Here is a 10,000-nt window from a genome sequence, read left to right as displayed (position 1 = left end):
CTTTATGGTGAAATTTGAAATTAGAAATCTCCCTCAAGACTCGTGAGACAAAGAAAACAGAACTAGCCATGCATGAATATTGATATATCGAGCTCAGCCTATTCCAAACCGAGTAGATACAAACTATGACAAATCTTATGTTGTTTCTCCTTGGATTTCAAAACCAAGTGACCCAAGGTTTAAGCCTTGATCTCAAGAGGTCACCTGTTTATTTTAACAGGAATTTTCGAATTTAATTTGTCGGCAATTAATAACACAGAAGTGAATTAGATAAGAGTGTTGTTATGGCATGGGTGGCTCCCTAGCACAGTCATAAATGAGTCCATTTTTAGAATACCCGTTCCCGCGAAAATTAGTTATCAAAAAAAAAAATCAAAGTGCCACTGTCGTTACTCGTGGATATGAAAGTTACCTCGATTGTTTAAAATTGGCAGGCTGACGTTTTCTTAATGCATTAGCATTGATAGTTGGATAATTGTGTAACAGCACGATGGGCTCTCATATGCAACTAGATACCCAAAATAATGCATGTATGTGAGGTAATCCCCTTTGCTGGAACTCAACCCTGTGAAATAAGTATACCATTTCTCCAATAGGCATAAGATAAATCTTTAACACATCCTCTATAAAGAGCTGTACCATGTGTTTAAAGTTCGTTGCACAGATGACACGGTAATTTTGAATAAGGTCTGATTTTTGCTGCCAGGTCATATTGTTAATGTCATCAGGTTTAGCAAGTAGAGCAGATCCACTCAGTAATATTGACACTTTTTGTGCCAGTTATACATTCCTCCAACAAACCTTGTGAATATTTATCACTATATTTGATATTGTTACACTTAAAAAAAGGTGATGTGAACCATAACTGATCACAGGAAGTGCATGTATATTCAGGGCCATGTGTTATCGTATCACGAAAAAGACTGAATCACTTTTGACATGAATGTCTAATAGAGTCTTGACCTTGACAAATTTCAGTTTGGTTTAGCCTTGAGCTCTGCACAGCTTTCCTTTAATGGTTTTATGCTTTTCTATTTAGGTCTCTGATATGTTCTGGATTGCTTTTCTTTTCCTATTCCCTTGCTGCTTCAATATTTTCAGATCTGTTTTGGCGTTTTGTGTTGTTTTTCTTTTCCCTGAACTCTTCAAGTGATTTTGTCTCTTCCACTTGATAGATTCTCTCATATAAGCTCTTTTTTGCCACTGCTTTGTAGAAATTATTACTGACACTCACATCACTTTTGGCCATCGTTAATTAATCGATTATTACCAGGCTCTGAATAATTGTTGACATTGGTAACACCGCTGATTTCATAACCTGATATACTGTCATTATAATACTGAAGTGCTGAAACATAGTTTCTTCCATCTAGATGTCCAATGTTCACAGTAGTTCCCTGTTGTCTGCTTATAGGACTCGGTCTGATAACAGTTACTGGTGCCCACCCCTCAATGGATCAATTTATACGTATTGTATAAACATTTAATACGTTGCAAACAGCTTGCACAACAAGTGCATCACACCATGTATGTTGCTGTGACAACAAACGCACAATTGCTCTGTAATGGGTCCAATAAATTTTTGACGGTTGTTTCTGATGGATTCAACTCCAGCAGCATGCACATTCATGTGATAGGAAGGATCATTGTATAACTGGTGGGCAACAGAAGAAAAGAAGCATGAACTATCTGATGTACATTCTAGTGCCTTCAATCCTTTTTGAGCTAATCGAGCCTGCAACAGTGCTATAGAAGGATTTCTCAGTATTGTATGTGCTGTATGTGTACTCGTTCCATAAGCAACAGGGCCTGGGTTCGATTCAATGTCTCCTGATGTCAATAGCTTTTCTCTTGATAGACAATAATTCTCATTTTGTTGGTTCAATTTTGTCGAATGCGTAGTAGCAGATTGATCTTGAATGCACAATAGAACTGACAAGTCTTTTTTGTGTTCAGCAGTCCTGCGGGTAATAAGATAAAAATGACGATTAGAATCTCCTACTCTCGAAGATTGTTACGTCTGAGTTGCGGTCTAGGTATAGAGATATAATATTTTCCAAAAGCAAGAGATAAACACTTTCTCAACTCAGAAGAGCTCAGTCCTTATATAAATAATGCACCATACACTTTCTAATTACCTTGTCTTTCTGAAACAAGCTCGACGTTTTCTTGAAAGGAATTAATCCTCGAAGGTTCTCTGTCCCGGGGAGCATGTACTGCGTCAGCCCTTGCTCTATCGCAGGAGATTGGTACGGATTCCTCATCAGTTTTCGTTACATAATCAGTGACCGAGTCTTTCGACAGTTCTTCATTATGGTCCACCACACAAGTGCTAGTGTCTGGAATCATGGATTGCTTGGTTGCCTCACTGTTTTTCATGTCACGGATGTTGTTCAAGTTGTATTCACGTGACTTTGATGACTCAGCTTGTAAAACTTCGTGATAGCTTTGATAAACATTGGTATACTTTGATAGCTTCGATGTTACTCTCCAAATGGCAGTCACCTTCCAAATGGAATTTATTTATCCCCCGTGAGCTCAGGGGATGAACAGGGAGTGTCTTCGATTTCATTTCTACATGTATTGAAGTCTTCGCGTTGGTCAGTGAAAGGCGGTGCACAATTAATTGCACCAATGTGTACTTGTTCAGAATATTTTGCTTCACCTTCGAAGAAAGCCATTTTCTTTAATTCTTCCGTTTCTTGCTTCTAAATGCAGCGGAAGGTGCTCAAACACTTAAGTATAAAAGCGACATGCAACAATGGCGGCGCACAACCTCGCAAACAGGAAGTCACAGCTTTCTATGCTGTGTTGTGATTATCCATCCTGATTGGCTTATTAGATCGAACTTCCGGTTACGCAGGAGTGACACATTTGCATAAAGAACCTCACCAAAACTCGTGGATATATCCACGAGTAAAAATGACAGAAGCAGTCACGTGACTTGGCTTCTTCTGATTGGTTAAAATTAGCAGCCCTTCTTTTTGTTTTGCGCGCAAAGTGTATCTAAAAAAAATCCATTTTTGACAGTGTTGGTGCAAGACCGCCAAGTGATATCGATAGATCAACACTCTTATCTTATTTGCTCTTGCTAACTTTAAAATCTTGAGAGAGCTGGATCGAAGAGAAAATGGTGTCAAAGACTGTCTCACTAGGTTAAGAATACAACGCGTGAGTACACGGCTGAATTAGTATGCAGCACGGGAGTTTCGGGATCCCACACTTTCAAACTCTTGTTTTGCGTATACAATAAGCTGCATTTACACAATGAAATTTTAAGCAAGTAAATGAATGACGTCACTTTTTCCTAGATCCAATCCTCTGAGGTTCAATTGGTCAGTTTTAAACGTGAGAAATGGCGGACCGTGAAATCCAACACTTACACTCAAAGTAAACAGCCTTTGGATAAAAATCAAAGCTCGAAATTTTGCCAGTCAGTGTAGAGCAATACACTTTCAAATTCTGAAGAAACAGAGGAAGTAGTTTTTTTGTAAATCAAAACACGAAAAACACGAAAAGGCACCTATGGTGATGGCTACATTTCAACTTATCTTGTCATTCGTCTGATCACACGTTTCCGATCCATTTTGTTCAAGTTTTTTTAAGGTGTTCGTTTTCTTATCATTGCAGAGGCGCATAATCTTTCCATTTAAAGAGCAGCTTGCTGAAGAACAGACGGTGACTTCCTGGCCCGGATCCAAAGGTTGTTGGTGTGTTGTCTGAGGCTTTCCAGCATTTTAAAGTGTAACCCCCTAAGAACCAATAAGTAATTTCACAAATGTTGCGCTCAGGGTCTTGCATGATCAAGTCGATAGCTTTGTCATACGCGTCTGAGCCTGACATTTTATCTTGTTGGTAAAGTTTGCCGCCATTTGTGGGCCAGTATCCTATGTGTATTGCTTGTCCCTATGTCAATACATAAGTACATCAATTAGTCAACAGTGGGGATTTGATATTGAAATGAGCGTTTAGTCTAAAGTGAACTATTTTCCCGCATGCGAATTCACAATTTATTTGAATCGTACCAAACGGCAACATAGGGCCCGAACTATTGTCTGACCTGGGATAGATGGGAAGAAAAAGGTACAAAATGAGTTTGAAATCAATTCATCATTTCAATTTATTTCCAAGTATCGCTCAATCACACGATCAAAGTTCAAAACAATTGTAATTTGAAGGTGCACTTTTAGGATTTTTACTTTTTATTTAGGAATCGAGGTTTATTTCGAAGATATTCCTAGCACACTTTAAAAATGATTTGTATATCTTCATGCATTAACATTCCACGTTAACTAGTTCTTATCATCAATACAAGTAAATAAACGAGATTATTTCTTCGATAATTTGCGAAGGATTCCACTAGTCCTATTCTGTATATTTGGTTGGGCATATCTCATCAAGCAGACTCAAATTTGGACAAAGACGGCAGCCGCCTTTTCAGTTACATTGTGACGCGAAACAAGAACCTCTGTCGTAAAAATTACATGTTCACCCTAAAGAAGAATTCCTCCCGGCAAGTGGCACTTCAAAATAGTAGCATTGGCAATAATTATAACGTAATTAATTATTTGAGTTCTTACCCCGTTGAGATGTTCGTCCTTTATCTTGACCAATTCTTCCCTTACTTTCTGTTGATCCATAACGAGACGCAAGTGGGTCTGAAATAGAGGTACCCAATTCTGAATCAATTAAGTTGTGGTTTACTCAGTAATGACTCTTCTGTCAACAAAGAGGGGTAAGAGGATTGACATGTCAGTTATCGAATTTAGTATTGACGAATAACATGCGTTTCTGTCATTTGAGAATAAGCCATTTTGTTCGTTTCAATTCCATGAGCACGGCACGGCGACGTTTATCATTGTGATTTGCTTGCGCGGGCTATGACACCGCGTAAAGGTAAAAGTTATTCACGATTTTCTCGGGTACAGAGCCCGTAGTTTTCTTCTTTGCATCTTCTCGTTCCTTGCGATCTGCCTTCAACTTTGTTCTTCTCTCGGCTTCGTCTTCTCTCCAGGTTCTTTGAAGAACTGTAGCGACTTCCTTAAGTCTCCTCCAATATTCGAAAATAACTCCCAAACTGGAATAAAGCTTTGGCATTCTCCGCGGTCGATCAGGGCCCAGGTGGAATTATACGACAGCAGCTTGTGGAATGTGGCAGGGTTTGTTGCTTGAGGGCCCATCGACTTCACAGAACAAGTAAAACTGTAGCCTTCGCTATTCCATTGACGCCCAATGTTTTGACCTTTGCTTGTGGTGTACTCACCAGTGCCACTTGTCCCAATCCCAAATGCTACGCCAAGAAATCCAGCGCTGATTTGTGCATTCAGGAGATTTACAGCTGGTTCTGTCGACTTAAATGTATGTTTGGTACTATTGCTTTTGACGTCAGCGATGCTGAAGAACATGCCGCCGAGGCTCTGTATTCCTCCGGGATAATGGCTCCCGTAGCGCTTCATAAAAAAAAAAAAAAAAAACGAGCAGATTGCTCAACTTTGGCATCGGTGGTGCTATCCTCAATGGACTTGGCCATTTTTCTAGCAGTTAAGGAAATAATCGACTGGTACGGATCAAGACGAATTTTTTTTTTTTAGCGACGCGAATGTACTGGAAGACAGATGCACTGGTGGTTCCACTTATGTCTGTCTGATCTGACTGAGAATATTGACCTTGCCCATATCCGCCTGGACCTCTCCCACAAAGGCGCCGTAGAATCCAGCCACTCCTATTCCAACATTGGTACTTGTTGACTCCACTACTCGGGCGTACTGGGAAGCCATTCCTTTCTTGGAGAACTTCAGATATTTTATTTCATGTACAGGGCTCGGATTGTTTAACTTTACATCCTTCGGAAGCAAAAACAATGGTATTTGCGCTGCCTGAGGTGCTTCGTAGTCAGAATGATAGATTCCACAGAGCGCCTTTTCTCCACTTGCTTTGGAAATGACCTCCAATTCACTTTTGTAAGTCTCTCCTGACTCCACGACGTTGCTGAACTCTTGGAGATGTAATCTAGTTGTTTAAAAAGTTCCTCTGGTGGAACTCATTCCCGTTTGAGCCAATCTTCAGGAAAAAGCTGATAAAGCCGTCTTTTTTGTATTTTTGTCCAACGGGGAATCTAAGCTTAATATTTTCAAAGTGGCTATGTTGCAGGTAAAATCGTTTTCAGGTTGAATCCGTTTTTACCTAGGTTAAATTAGTGATCCTCATTTTTCCTAGGTTGAATATGCACTCAGATAGTTTAGATGAATCGAGAGGAACTTTTCTTGGAGCCTAAATTACACCTGAAGAAAAATTAGGGGAGATTAGGATTAGTTTTGGTTGTTTTACATGGATATCAATTGACTTATTATTGACTTAATAATGAAAAGAGCTGTGTTGGGTTGAGCATGTTCGTCGTTGTAGTGTAGTGAAGACACAGGACTATGAATCTGGAGGGTCCGAGTGAGTGCAAGTAAGTTAGTGAATAGTAAAGTTTTTTTTATTCCCTTACTGTGTTGTAATGATAAGATGATGCGAAACATCAAGAAGATGTGGTGAGATGTGTAATACAGAGATTGAGGGAAGGTATAGGTGTTTTCATTTTATAAGGGGGTTGACTAGGTGGAGTGCGTATTCAACTTAGGTAAAATGAGGATCACCAATTTAACCTAGCTAAAAGCGGATTCAACCTGACAACGGATTTTACCTGCAACAGCTATTCATAGGGGACCCGTACACAGTCCTATATTTGCTATTCATACGGGAGTGTTCTTAGAATGGTTAATAGAGAATTTAAGATCTACAACGGCGACGGTCGACGAAAACGTCACCTCAAAATATAACTTGGCTCTATCATAAGTCTTTCGCGATTATTCAGTCTCGTTTGCGTCCTACAATGCGGGGGAAGCATCCTAAACATACATTGGTACGAGGGGTTTTAAAGTTAAAATAGAGAATGAAAGATTCTATGTTGCGTGCTTAAATTGTCGTCAAAACTTCAAATTAACTGATTTCACGTCGTCGTTATGCAGAGGACCGTTGAGATACTTGCTAAAATCCGTGCTGCGCGTGCAGCACGACTATTTATGCTCTTTTAACCAATGATATTATTGCTTTGTGGCGTTGTCATAGTCGTAGCCGTCGTCGTTTCTTAAATTCCCAATTTTGTCCACAATCCACAGTTCAGCTATCAAAGAACGGCATTGATGCCTGTTTCATTTCAAGAAATACCTCCTTCGTTCGATGTCACCCGCCATCTGACCTGCCTTTCTAGTATTTAAGTCTAAGTAACCATTTCAAATAGCGCTGATAAACAGTATTTAAGTCTAAGCACCCATTTTAAAGGGTTAGCTTTCAATAACTGCATGGCTATGTCGTTCACGTTAGGGTTAGTACCTGTAATAATCATTCTAAGAAGACTCTCGTATGAATGGCGAATATAGGTCGGTGTACGGGTCCCGTACGAATGACCACTGCCTCGGGATACTTTTTTCCTTCAAAACACGAAAGCCAGTTTTCTACAGGAAGCCTTCCGCTCGAAGTGCAAGTTGCACAGACAGGTGTTTAACTCTCACAGGCCAATATTGTACGGTTTAGGTTAGTGCAGGTTACGCCACATCCATTGAAAGGAGTCATGGTACCCTCGCAAGCAAACATTATTGTGAAACTTTATTTTCAAAGTTACCTGATTTAACACTGTTGTTATTATATTAGGAAGAAATCAAATTGAAAACCTATTGTGCATGATTTTCATTATGGTATAACATAATTCATTTAACTCTTTTCTGTTACTTTATGCTTTACACTTCACAGTACTTGAAAGTTACCTGATTTAACACTGTTAAAAAAGTTTGTTTTGTTTTCAGTAAGTAATCGAACCTGGTGTATTATGTACAGATCTATATGTGGTTCTCTTTCTCTTCTGTTACAGTCCAACTAAAATCAACAATATAGCATTTGAATCTTTATATCATGTTGAATCAATATGTAATATATCTTTTTGAATCAGTTTGGGATACCTCCACTTGTGATGTCACATTATCGATTAATTGTTGCTGTAGAAGTATTTACAGGGGCCATACTGTCTTGAAAGTCCTTGAATATCAATTGAGTCCTTGCAAAGCTCTTTATTTGTTGCTTTGTCTTGAAAAGTACTTGAAATTTAAGAAAACTCGAAGGTGCCTTCCAACAAGAGGCTTTTGCTCCAGCAAATACCGAATATATCCCAGTGGGAAATTTGATTTCAGTGTAAACCTCTGACCTGCCTTATGAGCTGAAGTCAGCAGACTGCGAGCCATGATGATGTGTCTCGACGATAATATTAAAGCTGTAAGAACTTGTGGTCTAAAAGTGGCACATAAAAGTGCTTGAGTTTTGATTGGCCTTTTCTGTACAAACACAAATACAGCTTCATTGTATTTGTGGAACGGTGTTTTTATAACCAAGTTAATATTTTGGATTCATTTTCACGTGAGACCAGACCTTTCCAGCTTATCACAAGCCCGACTTGCAAAAGAAATTATTACCCATGGGAATGAGAATGGTCACTCGTGTAAGCCAAATCTTATTTCGATCTTTGCAAATGGGGTGACATAGAGCTAGTAGAAGTACATTCAAAATTGCTATATTCGTGATGATTCAAGAGCCGCCTATTTCTACTTGGCTTTTAGGAGGTTCTGTAAGCTTCAAGGAAAAAATCAGTTTAAGATCTAAGGAAATGTTTGCGGATGTTAACAATGCTGTTAACCTGTTTCAAAAGAACAGCAATACAATCAAATTGCAGTAAAAGAGGAGATTACAGTATAACAGTTCTATATTGTCTTTAATTGTAAGATCAAAAAAAACATTTTGTAGGCAGCAGAATGGCTAGCCAAAACACAGTCTTCTTTATGGAGAACAGGCAATATATTTTATTGAAGACAGCAGCAGCAACCTATAATTATACAAAATTGGAAGTGAACAAATTGCTGCTATTAGAATACATTAAATAGCAATTTGGTGAAATTTAAGTCTCATGACATGGCATGCAACCTGTTGTATTGCGAATGGTTCAGTAACATATCGAAGTATCAATTTCTCAAGTTCAGTGCTTTGGAGTTTTAGGATAGTAGGGTCACTGTACGCTGAAAGATACTAATACAATGCTTCCGCGGTGAGTACAGAAATTCTTAATGAACCGACTCACCTTGATAAGATTAAGTATTTTGCATTACTCCTGACCGACCCACTGCATCATTACTAACTTCCCTATAAACCCTGAAGTAACATGCCCAGCAGTAAACGTGGCTAAGTACAAAGGACGAACTCAAGTTGCAACACATGTACGCATTGCGGGCCTCTTTTTTTGGTGTGGTGTTTTTTTTGTTTTGTTTTGTTTTTGTTTTTTTTGGCGCACGTTCACATAATTCTTCAACACGCATTCACGTCATTCTTAACGTGCTACTTCTTTCTAAAAATTCTTTTCCAGTTTTCTTATTTAAAATTGTTTTTGCTTACCACCAAACAGGCAAAATCTTAGAGCTTCGTTTCAAACAGGAGACAACTGCAAGTTAAAAGTTCTTATTAGTAACTTTAAAATCTTGAGGGAACAGATTAGATTACAGCGAATAAAATGCAATTTACGCGTGCGCACGTTAGTTTAAACGATAGGACATCATTCAGAATATCACCTCGCAGATGGCTTAAATCCTACAATGCTAAATGAACCGGTCGCCAAAAGTCATAAACCTGATTATCTTCTAGAGAGAAAGAAAGAATGGCTTAAGAGTCGATGTTCGATTTCTTTTTGCAGTTATTGGCGGACAATGAAATACTTTTAAAATCTGATCGATCTACTGAAAGCAATTTCCTTGCAGCGACCTCGAATTTTATTTTATGATCGGTTATCTCAACTCGGTTCCTAATCGTAATGAAGGCCTTTAAGTGAAAATGTGTTTTCCACAGACAAGTGAAAAGCTAAGCGCCAATGTAATGTGCCTCGTTGAAATTCTGTGCAAATAGTCTGTTTCAGTCATAGAACCCA

The 10,000-nt window shown here is 38.8% G+C and overlaps 1 long non-coding RNA gene across 1 annotated transcript in view; it reads right to left on the bottom strand.

Annotated features, from left to right (window-relative positions):
- Window positions 1-685: 685 nt before the first annotated feature.
- The window catches only part of LOC138052174 (uncharacterized), a 10,887-nt gene continuing 1,572 nt past the window's right edge, over window positions 686-10,000 (bottom strand). Inside the window, exons 3-6 of the long non-coding RNA XR_011133020.1 lie at window positions 9,475-9,520; window positions 4,581-4,658; window positions 2,139-3,906; window positions 686-1,961 (exon numbers count right to left, since the gene is read on the bottom strand). This is a non-coding gene — a long non-coding RNA (uncharacterized lncRNA). The remainder of the gene's footprint in view (window positions 1,962-2,138; window positions 3,907-4,580; window positions 4,659-9,474; window positions 9,521-10,000) is intronic.

The sequence above is a fragment of the Montipora capricornis genome, chromosome 6 (genome assembly GCF_036669925.1).
Source record: "Montipora capricornis isolate CH-2021 chromosome 6, ASM3666992v2, whole genome shotgun sequence".
In the NCBI taxonomy this organism is placed as follows: Eukaryota; Metazoa; Cnidaria; class Anthozoa; order Scleractinia; family Acroporidae; genus Montipora; species Montipora capricornis.
The sequence above is the reverse complement of the archived record's forward strand: the minus strand, read 5'-3'. Positions and strand labels throughout refer to the sequence as shown.